The following is a 20645-nucleotide window of genomic DNA, read 5'->3' as shown; positions in this document are numbered from 1 at the left end:
AAAGCCACTTCTAAAATGTTCAAATATTATTGTTCTAAATTAAGGCTTCTTCATCTAATTAGTGAGCATTATTGTTGCAATATATTTATACTCACGCAGCACACCAGAGGCAGCACAAACCACTCTTGTGTACAAGCACGCACGAAAAGAATGAAAAAGAGATTTGCAGAACAGTTCCGTTCTTTGACATTAAAAAAAAAAAAATCTCATAGCTGATTTCCTAATTTTCACTTGCTTGGTAGTTCTTGGTCCTAAAACACTTCAAAAAGTAGGGTTGTTGAAGGGCTCCCCCTCCTCCTTTAAAAGCCCTGTCACAAAACAGGATTGTGTTGTAGCCCCTGTTTGAATATTGAGCAGGCTAACTTTGCTTTTGCTCCTGCCAGATCTCTTCAGGCAGGGAGAACAGGCCACCTCCCGGCAGAAGACAGCATTCACTGCCCACTGCAGGTGATATAACCTATTTGTGAAGCACATTTTAAAGAGAGATTCTGTATTTTAATGGTCAGTTAGTAGCTGGCTACCAACTGTCTGTGCTCTCCGCCTGGGGACAGGAATGCCAGGCTTATTAAATATTGAGAAGTTGTTCATTACTATGGGGATCTGTGACAACAGCCTATCTGCATATTGAGAAAACAGCAAATTTACATTCTTCAGAATAGCTGCTCCAGTTCTGGGGAAGGACTAATGTTTGTCTGGCTAAAGATGCATAAAAATGCAAACTCTATTTTGGAGATTTGCTTTGTTGCTTTTTTTTTCCTTGAAAGTGAAAATTTCAAAAACCAAACTTGCTTATGGAGAGAGAATTAAAAACAAACAAACAAACCTTTTGAAAAATGTAGTTATCTAATACAGGCTTTTTTTTTTTTTTTAGAAAATGCCAGATGTTTGAAATACTAACTTACATGTTGGGACATTATAATAAAATGTATTTAATTAAATTTGGATTCTAAGGAACTAAGAAATTTGGTAGAATATAGGTAAGTTGTAGAGGATAATTAGATATTAACTCTTTCCTTCAAGTGTTAATTTGAAAACTGTAATCACCAAGGGCTCAGTCAATGCCAGCTGCAAAATTAGCAACCCAGGAACATACAACCCATCTTGTCTTCAAAGAGAGACTGTATAAAATGAATGTAGTTGCTAATTACTGATTAAATATCAAAATCTCATGAAGACTATTACATAGGGTTAGGCCAGTGGTCCAGCCAGCCCATTATTAGTTTTTGATGATAATATGACTATGATTACCCAAAAAGTCCCTGAAAATGTCTGGGATGTAACCCAGATATGTACAACTTTACTTCATGAATAACTATGGCTCTATCACTAATGTGTTTCTGTAAACCCTTGCCAATTCTACTTATAGTTTAAAATAGTGATTCAGTGGTTCGTATGAGAGAGGACTAGTGCCATCTTCTGTTGATTCTCCTCCATCTGCATTGTGACCAGGCACATCTCTTGGACTGTTTAGCACAGTGTGTACATACGTTTATAAATGAGAACAGTGAAGTTGTTGATCACAGGTGTTAATCCCTGGTGCACTGTGAACCACGTCCTTGTGTTTCCTCTTTCCTTCCCACTCCTTCTGATTCTTCTCTTCCTTTCACAATTGCATATTTGAGAATCTTTCTCTTTTAGATACATTGAATCAGAGACATGGCCTCCACAACATCATTCTTAGAGATGTCCACTAATCATCCCTAACTTCTATTTGTTAGAACAGTCATTGTGAGCAAAATTCTTTCTGGAATTTGCATTTCATGTTTTTCAGTGGATGTATGGTATGTTTCACATAGTTTTCCATCTAGGACATTTGTCTTATTCTGTAGCTAATAACTCTCAGTTTATTACCCCATTTTGCTGCTTTTGAAGAATATTAAGAGCTTGATTTGACCATCTCAGTTTAAATCTTTTCTCCACAACTTAATAGTTTTGGAAACAGGCAAGCAAATCTCTTTTCTGTGTCTCAGTTTTTCAGGTGTGCATTGAAAACAATAATATCAGTCTTACTGGATTGCTATGAGGATTAAATAAATAACATCAAGTGCTTAATGTCAATGCCTAACACATAATAATGCTTAATATATGTTAGCAATTATTGTTATCATTACGAATTCAACAACACCATACAATGCTAATTGAACATCTTTTCTGTATAGGCACTGAGAATAAAAAAAATAGTAAAACATAGGCATTATTTTGGAATAAGCATAGAATCTAATGACAGAAATAGACAAGGAAGCAATTGCGATACAATGTGATAAAGTATTTTTTATAACGGCATATTTATAGATTCTTATTTGGCTCTTAAAATAATTCTATGAAATATTAACCCCATTTTCAGATGAGGAATCTGGAGCCCAGGGAAGTAGAATGAAGAACCTACAGTCTTGGGCAGGGACACATTTCTCCCTTAAGCCTCTTGGTTCCAATCTCACCTCTGGCTTTGTGCAGCAGACTGACCTGCTTCATGGCCCTACATTCTGGTATTATTGCTGGTAATTTTGCATGAACACTTCTGCCTCTATTTGACATTGTAACTCTCCATGCATTATAGTCTCTTGTTTTTTTTTTTTTAAGATTTTATTTATTTATTCATGAGAGACGAGAGAGAGAGAGAGAGAGAGAGAGAGAGAGAGAGAGGCAGAGACAGAAAGAGAGAGGCAGAGTGAGAAGCAGGCTCCATGCAAGGGAGACTCGATCCCAGGTTTCCAGGATCATGCCCTGGGTGGAAGGCAGCGCTAAACCGCTGAGCCACCTGGGCTGCCCCTGTTGATTCTATTTGGGACCATGGTACTATGGAAAGAGCACTGAGCAAAGGGTCAGGGTTACTGTAGGCATATTTCAGGTCTTTTATATTGCATAAGTACTTAATTGGTGGCCTCACCTCCTTGGGCCCCAGTTCCTCCAGCTGTTTAATGAAGGTTCTGATGAACACAGTGGTTTTAGAAGGTAGTTCTGGGGTCGTGCCTTGGTTGCCAGCTTGGAGAGTGAGATCTACCCATTTGTTAAAGGGTTCTACTTTTACCTATGTCAGTACAGTGGTATTTCATGAAAGATTGTGTTTATTAAGTTTGGAAAAAAAGGATTCTGTTTTTTAGGCTGAAATTTCTGGATTTTAGCTGTTGAAACATAGAAGGAGGAAAAGTTATTTAATATATCCTTACCCTCCCAGTCCCTTCCAAGAAAAGCAAACTACAAATGATTTTTTAATAGCTAAATGGGTAGTAATTAAGTTTCTTAAGATTGTATCTCTTATTAAGAAAATTAATAACTTTAATATCAATGTGTGGTATGTAGTAAAATGATTTGAGGGTTGAAAGACATGGGTTTAAGTTCTACCTCTTGCATGTATGTATTCTGCATGACCTTCCCTAAGTCACTTTACCGCTCTCAGCTTTGATTTCCCTTGCTCAGCCTTGCTCTTCCAACAACACAGGATTCTTAAGACAAAAATAACTGGAATGAAGATGCTTATAAATCACAGAAGTTATGAAAATGTTAATTCTTTTATGATTGTTTTTAACATACCGATAAAGTTCCAGTTAATATTTGTGAGGTTTTCAAATCTTCACCTTCTGAGAGTTTCAGACATTTTTCTCCAACATGTTCCCATAGCAGGGATGTCTCTGGAATTTATTCTGGCAGACAGGTCTTTAGTTAACAAAGAAAAGAGGGGGTGTGTTTGTGTGTGTGTGTGTGGTGTGTGTGGTGTGTTCGTTCTTATTGTCATTGCTGTCCAGGCTGACAAATGGGTTTAGGTCCGGACTCCCCCATCCCCCTGCATTATTAATGAAAAATTGCATATCACCTGAGGCTAACCTAGCTCCTTTCACAAGTCTTTGGCGACTAACAATCTTGCTGCCATCTGAAGAGAAGTCTGCCAAGCAAAGAATCTCCTCCCTGCTTTCCCTTAAGAAACATTTAGTATGTCTAGCACTGGACTGCTTCAAATTAGGTTTGAATAAAACACTGTAATAAATAAGTAAATGTCTCCCCTACACAGATTGCCACTTGTTTAGGAATAAAGTATCGATTTTTGAATGTTGCTGAGATTTAGACATGGGTTAATTAAACATTTACATATATGTGCTGAACAATATATTGCATGGTACAATAATGTGCACTTTAATCAGAAACTGTGGGTGTTTGTGTTTGCTTTTTCCATGTTAATTGGCACCATGCTGGCTCAAGCTTAGGTATTTGGCTAGATGGAAGAAAATAGACATGGTGTTTTAAATATTTTAATTAGGACCAGCAGTTCTCAGCTCCCTCATTTCTCATTGGATTGTTTTTCATGCATGAATAAATTAGCTAGCATGGAAGTACTCTGTAGAAAGTGGTTGCCCTCTGGCCATAAAAAGAGTCCTGTTCATTAATACTTTAATGAAATTAGCTGTGAGCAAATATTATTCCTTTTAACTGTGTTCTAATTTCTTAATTTTAATTAGGCACATAATTGTAGGGTGCTGAAATTATCTTCATGTTCAGCAAGTAAAGTTCCATCATCAGGAGCCTGTGGCTGAAACACCACACACTCCCAACATGTTCCAGCAGGAAATTTTCTGTCCAACTTTTTCTCCATTTGCTTTACCAGAGATCCCCCTCACCCCTCTATTTGTGGCCATAGTGTGATATTTTAGAGTTCCTGCTCCTGACTCATGCCATTGGTAATGAAACTGTTGGACTGTGGATCATTTTAGAAGTGAGGCAGTGTGGAAGTCTACAAAGAATCTGGTCTGGTGGTTTTTTCCCCTTTCAGTTTTTGTTTCCTCAGGCTCTCACCTTAATAACTGTCCCCTTGGTTTATGTTAGAGTTCTCTCTATTATTTATACTTTATTGGCTTGTTCATTTTGGATCTATAAGCTCTGTGAGAGAAGGAATTTTTTTTCTCTTTCAAACCTCCATTTGTGGCATATAGTTCCTACATTGTACAAATATAGTTGTTGAATGTTTAATGGAACTGTGGATTCCACAAAGCTGAAATTTTCTGATATGGTTGTGGCATTTTACAATGATTTATTTATTTATTTATTTATATTATTTATTTATTCATTCATTCATTCATTCATTCATTCATTTATTTATTTATTTTTTAAACTTTTATTTATTTATGATAGGCACACAGTGAGAGAGAGAGAGAGGCAGAGGGGCTTGTTTACCATTTCAGCATATATTGAATCCTTGGCTTTGTATACCACAAATTTCAAGTTATATTTTATACAGAGGCGTGAGCAGCATGAATAATGAAAAAGAAGACCGGTCTCTGAATTAAGGATTAGTGTTTGCCCCATCCTGGTCTCAGTTTTGCCACTGATTGGCCGTGACCTTAGGTGAATCTCTTCAGCTTCTGGGCAGTCTCTCTTCCAATATCCTTCTAAATCCTCATTATTTGTGGAATATGTTTATCGCCGTGTTTCAAATGATCCAGTTCCCTTCTTTCTGGTGTTATAAAGGTTATCAAAGTGGTTTCCTGTGAACTCCCAAGTACCTTAACAGTTTCTCAAACTCTTTTGGTCTGTAGTTCACCATAACTGAATCACCTAATCCACTGTTTTTTATAGTTAAGATATCCCTTAGGACACCTTGCCAAACGAAAAGAGGAATTGGCATATATTTTGTAGAAAATACACTACTGGGGATAATATGTAATTTGTGACATACTGGATAATAGTGTTTAATGTCCCTTATAGGTGCCACCTATCACTGATTTTTTAAAAAGATTTTATTTATTTATTTTAGAGAGAAAGCACACGTGCACAAGGTGGGGGGGTGGTGAGAAACAGGCTCCCCATGAGTAGGAAGCCCATCATGGGATCATGACCTGAGCTGAAATAGGTTTAATTGAGGGGGGGGTCTGTAGCATACCAGGCACCACCATGATTTTTTTTCACTAAACTTTTGATGCCTAGTAGTGAGCCACGTGTATGTCAACTGATCTGCACCAGATTTGTAGAGTCAACAGCCTTTGGTTCTGGTAGGTTATAGGCATTATTTGAAGACCAGTGCCCCAAGTGAGGACTAATAGAGAATTCATAAATTTTGTGTGGTAAAAATTGCTTCGTGTGAAAGAGAGTTTGTAGAAGGAGAGGATGGTGATGCAAAGATTTTTTTATAGAGTAGACATGAACCTGTTAATATTTGGGTTAATTAATATTTTATTAATAATGAAACATAGGAAGCAGTGTAGGTTTTATTGTAAGAAAAACTAAAATGTGAGCTCATTTATGTTTTGATTTTCAAGATATACACGTAGAGGTCCATGGAGGAGAATGGGTTAACTACAAAGTTCATCTTGAAGGGAAAAAACTTTGAGGAGTCCTGTCTCACAGGTATTTCCGTATAAAGCAATATCAAAATGTTCAGACTTGGATTTTTTCTCCTGTGTTTATAATTACTGACATTGTGTAGTTCAAACTTTCATCATTTCTCACCTGGATACTTGATAGCTTTCTAATTAGTTCTCTTTCAGTCTTGTGATTGCCAAGGGTATTCCGAAAAGGGAGCCCATGTGACGACAGCCCCTTGCTTTCTATCCTTTAGAGGACTGCCAAGTGTTTTCAGGATAGTCCACACTTTAGAATGAGAGGCAGAACTAGTGTGATTAGGTTTCAGAGTACCTTCTCACTATTAATTTCTAAATTCTTCCCCTCTGTGACTTTCGCTCTAACTTTATAGAAATTGCCTTGAGTTTCCTGAGTAAATCTTCTTCCTCCCCCATTCCCAGGTCTGGTGTCTGTACTATCCCCCCCTGTTAAGAAAGTCTTCTTTTTCTTCCTCCTGACTTAACTCCCTCCTGATCCTGCAAGAGTCACTCTCTCTGAGACGGTTGACCATGTCTCAGAAGCCCTTCCTGAGTTCCTCTTTAAAGGACACAAGGACTATTGATTATTATTACAAGTCTTGTCTTCCCATGAGACCTGAGGCTGTAATGTGGACAGCAGGCTTAGAGCTAGGCAGCCTGTGGTTAGAAGGTACTTTTCCATGATTGCGACATGTTCTCAGGTAAGTTACTTAACCACTCTGGTTTCAGTTTTCCTCATCTGTGAACGGAGAACTAAATGGTACTATTTCTTATGGGGATTGTACGAGGATTCACACATAAACTTCCTAGGAAACAGTGCCTACAACAATACATGCTATCTAAGTATTAGATATTACGATTAGTGGTAGTAGTGTAGTCATAGATGTAGACTATTTAGAACATGCCTCTAATGTAGTAACTATAAATTCATTGTTTAGTGATAATGATGCATTAGCTCACAAGGCAAAGTGGCTTGGGGCCTTGCAGTGAAGGGTAAGGACTCAGAATAGCGTAAGGTTTGGTGTATCATTGAGACCATGTCAACTCAGAAGGACATTGATGAATGACTCCTACACTGAGGAAGACAATTGTTTCCTGCATTCCTGGCTCATATGCCTAGAATCTCAGCTCAGGATAGGTTACGTCAGCTTGCTGTTGCCCTGGGAGATAGTTTTCGGCAAGCAGCATCGTTCAGATCTGTAAAGGATGGCAGCAAACAATTGGTTATCACGCTGACTGTGTTCCTGCAGTGACTGAGAATAGTCAATATTTAAAGAGCAATTTTTTTCCCTCTGGTAAGACAGTGATAGTGCTGTTTGGAAGTGAGGGAAGGGGGGCAAGATACGATGAAACCTTCATTTTGTATTAGCGAAGATGTTCTCAGTTGTAAACCCATCCGAGTCCCAGGAACTGCCTGTTTCCCTGTGTCTGGAGTTCACTAAACAGTTCTGGAACCGTGGACGTCTAAGTACATGATTCAAAATACGGAAGAGCTTACGTGGGCTTCCTCTGCCTCTTTTTACAGGTAAAGTTGTTTCTTGCTTTTGTTTTCTTGCACAGCTTCATATCTCTTGTTTACATGTTTCTATCACTTTGTGGTTGTTGGTGTTGTGTGTGTGTGTGTATATGTGCACATTCCTTGAAGGAAGGTGGGCCTAAGCAGGAAAGCACATTACTCTAATTTCATTCAAATTAATATTAAGACTTAGTTTCATTTTTTTACCAGTTGATCCTGGGATAGAGCAATGCGAGCCAGCAATGGGCCACATGTATTTTGTTAGCAAAGGCATTCTTTCTTTGCATTGGTTTGCTGACATTACCTAAAGAGGTTATTTAAAAGAGGAAGCAGAAGAAAGCCAAGTGTAGGAATGGCAAAAAGCCATTTGGCCTGCCACTCAGTAGAATCCAACCATCATGAAAAGCAGTACTACTTACTGTACTTAGTCCTTCAATACCAGATTGGTGTCACTACTAATGTACTTGTGGGGGTTTGCACATTTTTGGTCACCAGGCTGAGGATCACCACTCGTTTGCAAATTTAAGCCTCTGAGTAACCTGAAAACTTCTCCAAGGAGTTATAAAAGGGATTTTCAGCTTTTAACTATTATGGAATGGAAATTCTCCTATTGGCCTATGTATAAGGCATTGGATAAAATAATATGAGTGACCACCCCAGGTTTGTTGTGCCATTATGTTTTAATAACTAAACTAAAGCACATACCCATTGTGTTGAGGCCTCTGCTTTGAGTTGTCATTCAGCTCTTAATAACAGTACTTATAATTGTTGGACACCTTACAATGTCAGGCACTGTTATGATTTTACAAACATTACCTCCTGAATCTTTTTAACAGACTGACAGTGGAGTTTCGTTATCATCTCCCATTGTTACTGAAAAGAACTCTAATACCACAAGTCCAGTCAGACCAGTGAGTGGGCAGAGCTGATTTTATCTTTTATTATCTTTATTTATTTATTTATATTATTTATTTATTTATTTTATAGCGAGCACAAGCAGGTGATCAGTAGGGCAGAGGAAAGGAAGAAAGCAAGACTCCCCACTAAGCAGGAGACCATATGGAGCTTCATTCCAGGCCCTGGGGTTAATGACCATGAGCTCAACCGCAGACACTTAGTGACGGGCCATCCAGGTGCCCCCAGCCAGAGTGATTTTTAAACCAGTCCATTGAGTTCCAAGTGACTGTTTGTTTGATTTGAATACGAACACTGTATCAGGGCCCTGTGGCAAGTCCCAAGACTTGTTACTACCTTCCCATGGAACTTCCAAGTTAATACTGAGGTACATGTTATGACCAGTGCCCTCTTGCAGGGATGAGCTTTTTTACCCTTGAAGCCTGGAAAGTGTTTATGTTGGGTATTGCTTTGCCATTGACCCCATATCTCTTTCTAACCCATACTTGGGAGTCCTTTTGTCATTCCCCCTGCTACCTGCTTGGGGACAGTTCCTGGACAGAGGAGGTGAGCATGGACTCTAGTGCATCTCAGCATCAGCCAGCACTATGTTAGGTCGCCCCACCCTGGTGCTTGGACCAATATGTATTGCCGGCCTTACCTTGTCCTGGATTTGTGTAAAGGGTGCATGCTCTATAATGGTGACCTTAGTGTAGGATATATTGATGTGGGCTCTTTGCTTGCCTATACGGCATACTCCTTCCTCTTTCTATTGCTAACGGTTACCTGGACTCTTCTCTGTTTCTATTATTATCCTTTCATTGTTAGTGTCTGCCTTTCGATGGCACCATTCCCACGTGAAGTGATGTGCCTACCATTTACTATCTACCACCTGACCTGTTGCACAGTCAGCTTTCAGCTTCAGCTCTTTTATTGTCTACTGTTCTATTGGTAAGTTACCATTCTGTGTCCAGCTGCACTCCTATTCAACAGTGAGAGTTATAGATACACATAAGTGATAGTAATGATTGACCACCATGCTATTCTGTCCCAACCAACAGTGTTTGACATTGGTGGAATTATATTAAATAGTTACTGATGTCGTTTGAAATATATGGTGTTTATTGTTGGCTGACACTGGCTAGTTTTTGTAATATTTATCTCATTGTCTGTCTTTTTAATATTGAGATATTTTGTCGTTTATATACATTAAAATGCATAAATCTAAAGTGTACAATTTGATGGATTCTGAATCTGATGTGACACACTCGAAGTTAAGAAATATAATCAGAACTTTTATCACCCACGAAAGTTCTTTGTGTCCTTCCCTCAATCCCTGAACTCTTCCCAAAGGAACCACAGTTCATTTCTTTAGGATGTGGCTTGGTTTTTTGCCTGTTTTGTGAACTTCACATTATGACACCCAAATGGGGGTGTAGTTTTGGTTGAGAAGGAGTGGAGTGCAACGTTCTCAATGACAATCTTCCTAGAGGAGAAAAGGACTATAATATTCCAAGAAGATTTAGGGCTATTTCTGGAGAGAGGCGCTTAGTTTAAAATCTCAGCGCTGAACAGCTGTGTGTTTTAGGGAAGTTACATGATTCTCTAAGCCTCAATTTTCTAATCTAAAAACTAGAGATCTGGGAGTGACTTCATAGGTTAGTGGAAGGGATCAGGGACTATAAAGGTATGTGAAGTACTTTAGCTTTGACTGGCATGTAGTAGGAATAGTTACAACCTCATTCTCCTCTTTCTGATATAATGGATGAGTTGTTTGTATATCAGTCAGGCATTAGCACTAGGAGCTCTCTATGATCACACTTAGAACTTTTTTTTTGCGTTTTTTTGTTTTTTTGTTTTTTTTTTTGTTTACCAACACGAGCAATCTGGCTATCATACCCTTTTTAACTATTGAAAAAACTGAGACTAGAAAAAAAAAAAAAAGAAAAGAAAACCTAGGACTAGAAAGAGGGTAAGTGACATTGCCCAAGTCAAACGGTAATATAAATGGCGCAAAACCTTCAGAATTAGGGAGATTGTGAAACTTCCTTTAAAAAAAACGATTTTATTTATTTATCTGTCATGAGACACAAAGAGAAAGAGAGGCAGAGACACAGGCAGATGGAGAGAGCTCCCTGCATGACCCTGCATAGTGGAATTTCGTCGATCACCGGAGCTTAGAGCTCAGACCAGGAGCTTTTGCACGCACTAAACTGAGCAGCTGCTGCCCAAGCATCTTAACTAAGCCAGTTCCCTGATGTGATTTTGCAGCCATCTGCGCGGCGAAATAAGCACGAGTCTGGGGAAGATCCGGTCCTCCCCAAAGCGGGGTAGGAACTAAATTGCCCGGAGTGCGCCAAACGATCTAGTGAATAGCAGTTCCTGTAATTGTTTGCAAAACTCTTAAGCAGTTCACGGGGGTGATGAGAATTGAAGAAAGAAACAGTACATGCATTAGTATTGGGCTTCTGGGTGGTATACTGTGCCAGACCCTTTCCATACAGCCTCATTTGATCCTGACCAGAAAACCTCCAAGGTGAGCACTCATAATTCCCCTTTGTAGAATCGGACTGTGGGACTCACACTGGGTAAGTTGAGTCTCCCAGTGTGTAGCCAGCTGTAGGGGGCGTTTCAGGAATTTCATATGTGAGGAAATGGACCTGTTCTTATTTAGGACACTAGAGGTGAAAAACTTGGCTAAGGGCCCATTCTTAGTATCCGAGATAAGTGTATTGGTAATGCATAAATTGTGAGATACACACGAAATGAAATGAACAACCTGGCCACAGTTCAAGGTCCCCCCTCCTTTTTTTAAAAAACAGCTTTGCTGTGATAGTCAGCAGAGGTTCTGCGACTAACTGTCGTTCTGCTTACTTACTGTGTTGTACAGCTTGTCAAATTATATTATCTCAAACGTTCATCAACTGGGTTAAAAACATGACAAAATATGCCTATTTCCACACGAATGGTATGTAATTAATGTAACCATTATATGTAATATGTATGTCATCCGCAGAAACACCTCGCAGCGCCCTCCATAGGTGATAGCTATTATTATGACTCACCTCATCTGGCTGAAAGCACAGAGGCGAAAGAGTGAGTCAGGATGCATTACAGCTTATCAATAGAGAGCTGATACCTACTAATAGAAAGGGGGAATGTTGGAGAGGAGAATGTTTTGAAGGGGTTCTATTGGGCAAAGGGTGGGAAGAAGATCTGTAGTTTGCATTTTGGATAGAAGAGTGTTTAGAACTACTAGTTGGAAGTAGAGATGAGCAAACTTATTTGCATACAGTGCAATACAATTCATAGGTGGATGGTATTGCAGTGAATAAGTTTTAAAAGTGACGATGGAATGCAGCAGGACGAGTCGCTCTGGTCATAGTAGTAGGAAGTTAGTGAGTCTTCCCCCAGGAAGGGCCGGGATGAGAATGCTTCACCTGACCGGAACGGATCCCCGGTGCCGACTTGAACCCCGCTCGTAAGACACCCCCTGAATCGATTTGTAACGTAGGACGTAACGCGCATGAAGCAGGACCCCCCACCTGGCCCCATGAGGCGGTCCCCCGTCCCAGACTCTGATCTCCTTACATCCCGTGATGAGAGAGAGCCCGAGCGAACGGAGACCAAGAGGGAGAGAGAGAGAGAGAGAGCAGAGAAGAGGGTGGAAGACTGTGCCTGGGGCTGTTAGGGCTCCTGTCTGCACGTTTGCATTACATAATGGGCAAAGTTTGGGGGGGGTTGGGGGGGTTTGTGGGGGGGGGGTGGTTATGTTTCTTATAAATAATGACTGGAATTTGTTGTTAAACAAGCCCACTGGAACTTTTGTGGGGGAACTTCAGATCTCTCAAGGACATTCTTCCCCTTTCTAACGAGCTTTCAACATACACTTTGCTTTACAGAACAGCCCCCCACCCCCGAGAAAAAGTTAATCATAAAGTACGATAAATTTTGCATTTAGCATATGATTGGAAGTATTATGAATGATACGTTTTTGCAGACTCAATTCACTTTATTTTTTTTTTTTTTTTGCCCTTTTTTGGACCCATATGATAATTTTTTGGCAAAAAGATAGATTGTGTCTTCCTTGTACTTAACTTATTTAACTTTTTTCTTTCTTAAAAATGCTTTGATTGGTTCATGCAAAGTTCAGGATTATTGTCCATGTTTTAAAAAAAAAATAACGACCTCATTAATTTGCAGGCCTTGGAAATTAATTTTGGTGAAGCACCCCGTTTATTCAGGCTATTTCCCTTCCACTTTGTTTCGATTAAAGTCAGTCTGTGAAAAATCTCAAGGTCCCTGTCAAACTCTCCATCGCCAAATTTTGCTATTTAAGAACCCAAATTCTACAAATGTTGTGGTTCCAGCTCAAACCCCATGCTAGCCCGGAAGAAAAAAAAAAGGAGAGGGGGGAAGAAAGCCAACTTCTTCTGATGAATTTTGATTTTCCCTTTACCTGAGGAACAAGAAATGGGAGCACGCGAAGTGCCCCTCTGCTAAGGATTCCGAGCGTAAACGAAAAGCACAGAAGCCCTGAGACTAAAGAGTCTACAGGGGTGGGATGGTTACATTGCAATACCAGTGAGCCGCAGGCAGTTGAATATCAAGGGATTTATTTATGCTAAGCCCCATGATATTTTATATTTTTATTAAGATTTAATAAATAGGGGGTGGAATGATTAGGATATAGATAGAATATGTGGAGTGCACTGTTCTGAATGGAATTCTTTGCTTTTTAATTGTGGGGATGAATTTTTTAGTTACTTGGTCAGTGGCCTCTTTTTGATTAGATGGGATAGATGGCGTGGGGCGATTTTTTTTTTGTCTTTGATCCTAAGGAATTGAGGGAGAAAACACATGCAACTTGATTTTGAATATGGCATGAGCAGAGCTGTAATGGATTGGGATAAAGTAAGTAAATAGCAGTGTATTATGCCTTTAAGGCAGCCAACTGTATCGCCGTGGTCAGTGCCATTCTCTTTTAGATCGCCGCTGCCGACCACTCTTCTTGCGGCTGCTTAGGTAGGCTCTAATTAGGCGGGCTTGTCACTTTTATGTGATGGGAAGGAAGTAAGTAGATCACTTTTGGGTCATCTATCCTCTATCCGGACGTGTCCTAAAAAGTCTAAATGTGATTGCTGTAGGCCAAAATATATAAACACAAAGAGGAGAGGCCGGCTGGTGGGAAAGACAAAAAAAAAAAAAACCACTTAATTTTCCCAGGAACTGTAATAAAAAAAAAAGAAAAGAAAGAAAAAAAAACCTCTAGAAAGCCTTACCTTGGCACCTGCTTGTTGTATAATGTTCAAACGCACAAAGGGACAGAGAAGAGCTGGTCGGTGGAAACATCCTGGGAAGCCCTTTTGTCTGAGGGATGTAAGGTGTCTTAATTTGTATTTGTAATAATGGATTTCTGATAGCTGACTGGAATAGGGTAGGGAAAATGCTTCCTACTTAGGAGTCTAGCAAATGGGTTCTCAAGAAAAAAGTTGGTTTGTAACAAAGAATCACACATACGTGCACACGCGACTGAGCAGTAGAGTCACGGTAGGGTGTGTGTCCGGAGCTGTTATATGTGTGTGTGGGTTTTGTTGTGTGTGTTGTGTGTGTGTGAGGCGTTCGCGCGCACGTGTGTGTGTGTTATGTGTGGTGATTGTGATAGTGGCAGGGAAGGGGTTTCTGAAAGTTATAATAAGTGAATTCTATATGGGAAACAAATAGTGCCTCGGTTTGCCTTTAAAATAGTGCAAATTAACGATAAAATAGCCAGAGAGAAGAAATATTGGTAATTGTTTCTCTTCAGTTATGGGTTCAACTGACATGAGGTTTCAAAAAAAAATGCTTCATTCTTCTCAAAAAGACTCTTAGCTACCCGAGGCATTTATGATAAGGACTGGAAAACCCAGTTTTGTTCCAAATATTAGCTTTATGCTGTTCTCACTCACCTCGTTGTGGGGTGAGTCCCGCTAGATTACTGGATCTTGGTGATTATGCCGTCTGGTAGATTATGGCTCTTGAATGGAATCCCTTTGTCCAATCACATCTCTCCTTAGTAAGGTGATATAAAGGTGATTCATGCCATTTCACAGCCATAACGCCCCCCTCACTAGCAGTCCGGCCCGATTAATTCACAAGCTCCTAGTAAATGAGAGCTATAGTGATACAATAGGACGTCCCTAGCGCGTCCGCACCCCCACCCCAGCGCATTTTACACTTACTTGTTCTTATGTTCTCTTCCCCCATCCCACTCCCCTATCGCTCCTGCTGTAGCACATTGTGTTCCTAGTAGCTTTTCTTTACGAACGTTTCGCTAATGTTCTCCCCATTCTTCTGTTACCCAATCTTTCCCCGACATTAGTAACGATGCTTGAAAAACTTCACCCAAAAATTTAGTCTTTTTTCGTGTGTCCCCGCTGCCCTGTCTCCCGATTTCAGCTTATGGATGTTCCTTTAATTTTGCAGGTTTCCTCCCCCTCTTTCCCCCATCCCGGTGACCTCGCGACTCTGAGGTGGTTTTTCAAGTGTCAATCAAATGAGAACTTTGTTTTTTCATATGGAAATGACGAAACCCCAGACCTCTAAAGAATTTTAATTAATAATTCCACTCCGTATCGACAGTAGTCCTAGGTCATCTATCTTAATGATACACAATACCAAGATGTTCTGGGCCAACTCAATCTGAATTTTTGTTTATAACTTGTTTATGGTGGTATATATAACATTTCAAAAAATACAGATTGATGGGTGGAGTGTTGGTGGAAAGTTATTCTTGTGAAAAATGATGAATGAAAAGTCTGTAGTTTACACCTGCTGCTATTCTGGGAAGGACAAAGTTATTATAAGTGGGAGGAAACTGCATCATTGGAAAAGGCACAGGTCATGTCAATGATGCTAGTAGGTTTTGTATTGGTTCGACCTGATCATTTTTTTATATCTTCTGTAATGAATCTATTTATAAAATACTGTATTTGGAGCACCTGCCTAGTATCAGGCAATTTGCTAAAAAGTGCTTTATATACATACTTCTTTTTAGCGGGTTTTTTGGGGGGGGGATCAAGCCCTCTAAAGTTGCCTAGTAACCATTTTATAGATGAGAAATCTGAGGTTATGAGCAAGTGAGTAACTTTCCCAAGTCCACATGTGAGAAATGAAGAGCTCATAGAAGTCAATTCATGTCTGTTGATGGCACGTCTGCACTCCTAAATGCTGGTTAGGCTCAGTCTCCTGCTTCCGCATGGGTTCAGAGAATATTTTGCTTTATTGAGAAAAAAAATTACCAATCATGGCCTCCTGGATTTTAGGTTAGAAGCAACTTTTATCATAATTTTGTTGAATTGATTGAGTAGTCTTAGAGTATGATAGTTGGGCTTTAGAAACAATTTATTTTGATCTTTGACTTTAAACATTAAGCACCACTGGTAAAATGATTTGGATTCATTTGTTGAATAAATGGTTTGCAGCATCGATTATGGAAACATTTGTCATTTGAAGCATAGAGAAAAAGACTCTAAGCAGTGATAGTAATTTAAGGGAACACCAAAAGCCTATTTGACCAAAAATATTGCGTCGTTTATCCTATCAGTTTATTGTATAAAACGCATTTAAAGCGCTAATAGAATGATAGTTAAGTCATGCAGGTAGGGTTATTAATCCTTCAACACTTCTGAGATTAGGGTATAATACTCTTTTTTTAAACAGCTAAAGAATGGAAGAAGTCCTCAAATCCCGTGTCTTGTTCCATTTGTTGTTGTTTCTAGGAAAGGTCTTCTGATGGGCCCATAAAGACAATGTTGCATTGCTAAAATTTCAGGGGGAGGTATGGAGTGGGGTACCAACTTTTGGCAATTGAAAATTGAAATGTTGGAACAGGACTTGTAGCTGGGGAAAAGGAAGCATCCTATTTGGACAGTGTGAGACTAAGATAGACTGGAAGGACTTTAGGCATGTTTGTTCACCTCACACTTTGTGGTTATCAGTTTTTGTCAGTTGGTACAATATATGCTCTGTTACCAGAAAAGGTCAAGTTTTTAGGAGCTATTGCTAGATCCAAGGGACCCCAATCTGACTTCTCATTCTATCTATTTCTAAGAGTCAGGCCATAGTCTAATGCAAGGGTGGCAAAATACCTGACAAACTGCCAATCTCCTTTTCCTGTGTCATGGCAGGACATTGCCAATTGGTCACAGTGTCTTGCGTTCCACGGCCAGACAGAATCGCAGCAAGTGTTCACATAGTTATTTACCAGTTGGGGCATACAACTTGAGACCTATTTCTCAAACAAGGAGTTGATGGGGCTAATGCTAATCTTCCCTCGTACAGCTGTCTGCAGAAAACTGAGGGCAAGCATTAGTATCTCTGAGCCTTCAACACCATAAAGAAGAGGTATTACCGACCAACAAATCCTCATTCATGGAAGATCAAATGAGGTTTATAATAAAAATAAGGAAATCTCATTTCAATGTAGGTGATACTATTTTTATTGAAAGTGACTATTTTTGACAAACCATAGTCCATTAGTCCGTCACCCAGGAAAGTATTGTGTTTTGATTTACTTTGCTTCATTCTCTTACAGCAATAGTCTCCAAATCAGGTTGCTTTTGCCCATTAAGTATTCTTGAATACTTCCCCTTATTCCCAAGCAACTGGTAGGGAGTCGGTGCCCTCCATTATGGGCCTTTAGGGTAAGTGCCTTCTGCCACTAGTTTCCTCAGCTTTAGTCTGTTCTTTACCTATTCTGTGGCCAAAGTGAAACCTCTTCAGAAAAGCCTGTTCCTCTCTATATACGTTACCATAATAAACTCAACTAACAGCTGGTCTTGCCATGTGGCCCTTCACTTCCCCAGATTTTTTCATCTCCTTGTATACCTTGTCTGCTCCTCATTCTCTCAATCACCAGACTCTTTTATGACTACTGTCATTGTTCCTCAGTTGTGCCATCTGCAAGTGCCATTCACTGTCTTGTCCACATGGAAAACTGAGACGTCCCTCTTCGGGCTCAATTTACTATTTTTTTGGCTGGGGGACTCCAGAAGAATTGTAGTGAAGAGAAACATTTTCGTAGATAGCTTAGGCATGGCTACCCTTCTTGCAGCTAGGAAAAGCGAGCTATGGACAAAAGGGCTCCCAAGATTGGAGGCAGGTGGCAGCCCCTTCAGTTCTAAATACTCCACAGGACTTACATAGTGTGGCTTCCCAGGTCAATATGTTCAAATCTCTGAAGAGTATAGGCCATGAGAGAAAGAGGAAAGGGAGAGAGAACTAGTTGTGTAGATTAAAATTTTTTGGGCAAAAGCCCTTGCGTGCTATGTTTCAATGAGAAATGTCCATTCTTGTGCACACTCAGACTGTGGAGCATTGACGGGAATTCTGCTCTTTTGGTTGCCCAAAAACCCCGCAAGGCGGAGCATTATCCCTACCCCCTCCTCTTTTTCTTCCACTTGTGATTCCTCTTTCCTGTAGTTAGTAGTAATTATAATGACATTTTTTAGTTTTTTAAGTTTTTCAAAAGATATTTATTCATGAGAGACACATAGAGAGGCAGGCCATAGGCAGAGAGGAGAGAAGCAGGCTCCACGATGAGAGCCCATGTGGGAACTCGATCCTGGGACTCCAGGATCATGTCCTGGGCCAAAGGCAGGTGCTACCAGCACTGAGCCACCCATGGCATCCTATAATGACATTTTTAAAATTACAAAAAAAAAATTTCACATATATAAACAACTTATGAGGTGCCATAGCGTTATATCTCAGTTTTAGGGATGAAAAAATTGAGCGTCAGAGAAGTTCAGTTATTTTTAAAGCAATAGTTGGAGGTTTTGGATGGGATTTAAAATAGGTCTTTCAGGGATCACTGGGTGGTGCATCGGTTTGGCGCCGGCTTTGGCCCGCGGTGCGTGATCCTGGAGACCCGGGATCGAATCCCAAGTTAGGCTCCTGCATGAAGCCTGCTTTACATCTAACTGTTGCTCTGCCTCTCTGTCTCTCTGTGTGTGACTATCGTGAATAAATAAATAAAATTTTAAAAAAAAAAATAAACTATGTCTTCAGGGCAGCCCGGGTGGGGCTCAGCGCTTTGGTGCCACCTTCAGCCAGGTTGTGGTCATGGAGACCGGTGATTGGTCCCAGTCAGGCACCCGTCATGGAGTTGTTTCTCCCTTACCTGTGTCTCTACCTCTCTCTATCGGTCTCCTCTCCCCCCCCTCTCTCTCTATGTGTGTCCTCATGAATAAATAAATGAAATTTTAAAAAAATATTATATAAATAAAAAACAGGTTCAGCTCTAAATATCAGAGTGGGTGTTTATTTTTATTAAGTATTGTAACATGGATATGTAATTGGGATGGTGTTTCAATTGTTGCATTGTCTTGGTATTAAAAAAATACTTGTTTATAAACTCTTCAAGCATCTTGCTTTGATTTGCTCTAGGTAAAGCCATTTTTTTATATGCCTGCCATGATATCCGGTATAAACTTGCCATGTACTTCTTATCTTATTAAATCCTCTCATTGTGTTGGTTCCCAAGGTCTGTGATCAACTGCCAAGAGAGGTTATCACATACCATGTCTGGGTATCACAATAATCAGGCCCAAGCATATAGGCCTTGGTGCAGGACAGAATAACCATGGATCAAATTTGTAATGAATGATTAATATAAAAATGAACATGTATGAAGGCTTAGTATTACTAGTCACTTTCCTTTTCTTTCTGATACATTAACTCCTTTTAATTTCGTTATTTAATTTACAACAAAAGTTCTATGAGACATGTACTGTTATGATTTCTCATTACGCTTAGGAAAGAAAACAGTCTTAGGGAGGTCAAAGTAAGAACTTGCTAAGGGTTTTTTTTTTTTCATCCAGCAACTAGTAGATGGTAGAGCCAAGATGTGAGGCCAGGGCATCCTGTACACTGTCCCTGAGACCTGTCACTGCCAATTAGTCAGTGAGTAACATCTGCCAGTCAAGGGGCTTGATGATGAGAAAGAGGTGCTGACATTGTTTGCGTCCCAACTCTGCCCTTAAACAGTGGAAGCTTTGAGTAAGGGGCTCTTAATGACTATGTGTGTCTCAATTTTCATCTGTAGACAGGTGAGAACAATTACTTCACAGGCTGATTGTGAGGTCAACTCTGATTGCTAGGATGTTTTATATTCTAAACAAATTCTCTAGATATGCTGTCAAGATACTATTGCGTAGTTGTCACAAGGTGACAGCACCCGGTCCCGTCTGGGGAGCCAAGGTCTCCTGTGTGTTTGCTCAAGGCTGGCCCTCCAGGAGGCTCCCAGCACTGCATTGCGTCCAGCAGGAGCCAGTGCCCTGGACTAATCAATTTAGCTGTGGTAGGGTGTTTCTAAGTATTTCTTTAGCCCCAGGGTGAGACAACCTTTCATCTTATCTTCTCAAAAGAAAAATTCCCTTTTGCCTTTGGTGAAGTAATCAGAATTCTTGGACATTTTTTGTTCTTTTACAAGAAAAGTAGCGTACCCATACCCTTTCCTCCAGTTCCTCAAACTCCATTATTTATGTCTTTTTTTTGTCGCTCTTGACAACAATAGAACCGAGATGAGAAGCTCATATAACACTTCGAATAGTTCTTTTGTGAACTGCCTTCAATCATTCTAAGATAGTAGGCATTTTTTTGGCTTCTTGCCTAGTGTAAGGGTTAAAGCTTGTGTGATTGGGGTCAGATTGCATGAGTTCAAACCCAGTTTAAAGGTTCTGTTATGTTAGAACTCAGGTAAGCTACTTAGCTCCACTAAAGCCTCAGTTTCACATCCATTGAAAAGGGGTTAGTAGCAATCAATGGCCGTTATCATGGGTTTTTTGTGGAACCTAAATGAGCTAATGCTTATAAAATGTTCACCACCATGTATGGTGACTCATAAATAATCAGAAAAGTTCTTAAAAGATGTCTTCATTGTTTTGTTA

The 20645-nt window shown here is 39.9% G+C and overlaps 1 long non-coding RNA gene across 1 annotated transcript in view; it reads left to right on the top strand.

Moving 5' to 3' along the window:
- Nucleotides 1–383: 383 nt before the first annotated feature.
- Nucleotides 384–20645, top strand: part of LOC106558046 — a 99575-nt gene continuing 79313 nt past the window's right edge. The window contains exons 1-2 of the long non-coding RNA XR_005381719.1: nt 384–447; nt 2345–2486. This is a non-coding gene — a long non-coding RNA (uncharacterized LOC106558046). The remainder of the gene's footprint in view (nt 448–2344; nt 2487–20645) is intronic.

Source organism: Canis lupus, chromosome 30 (genome assembly GCF_011100685.1).
Source record: "Canis lupus familiaris isolate Mischka breed German Shepherd chromosome 30, alternate assembly UU_Cfam_GSD_1.0, whole genome shotgun sequence".
In the NCBI taxonomy this organism is placed as follows: domain Eukaryota; kingdom Metazoa; phylum Chordata; class Mammalia; order Carnivora; family Canidae; genus Canis; species Canis lupus.
This window is presented reverse-complemented; position numbering and strand designations above follow the sequence as displayed.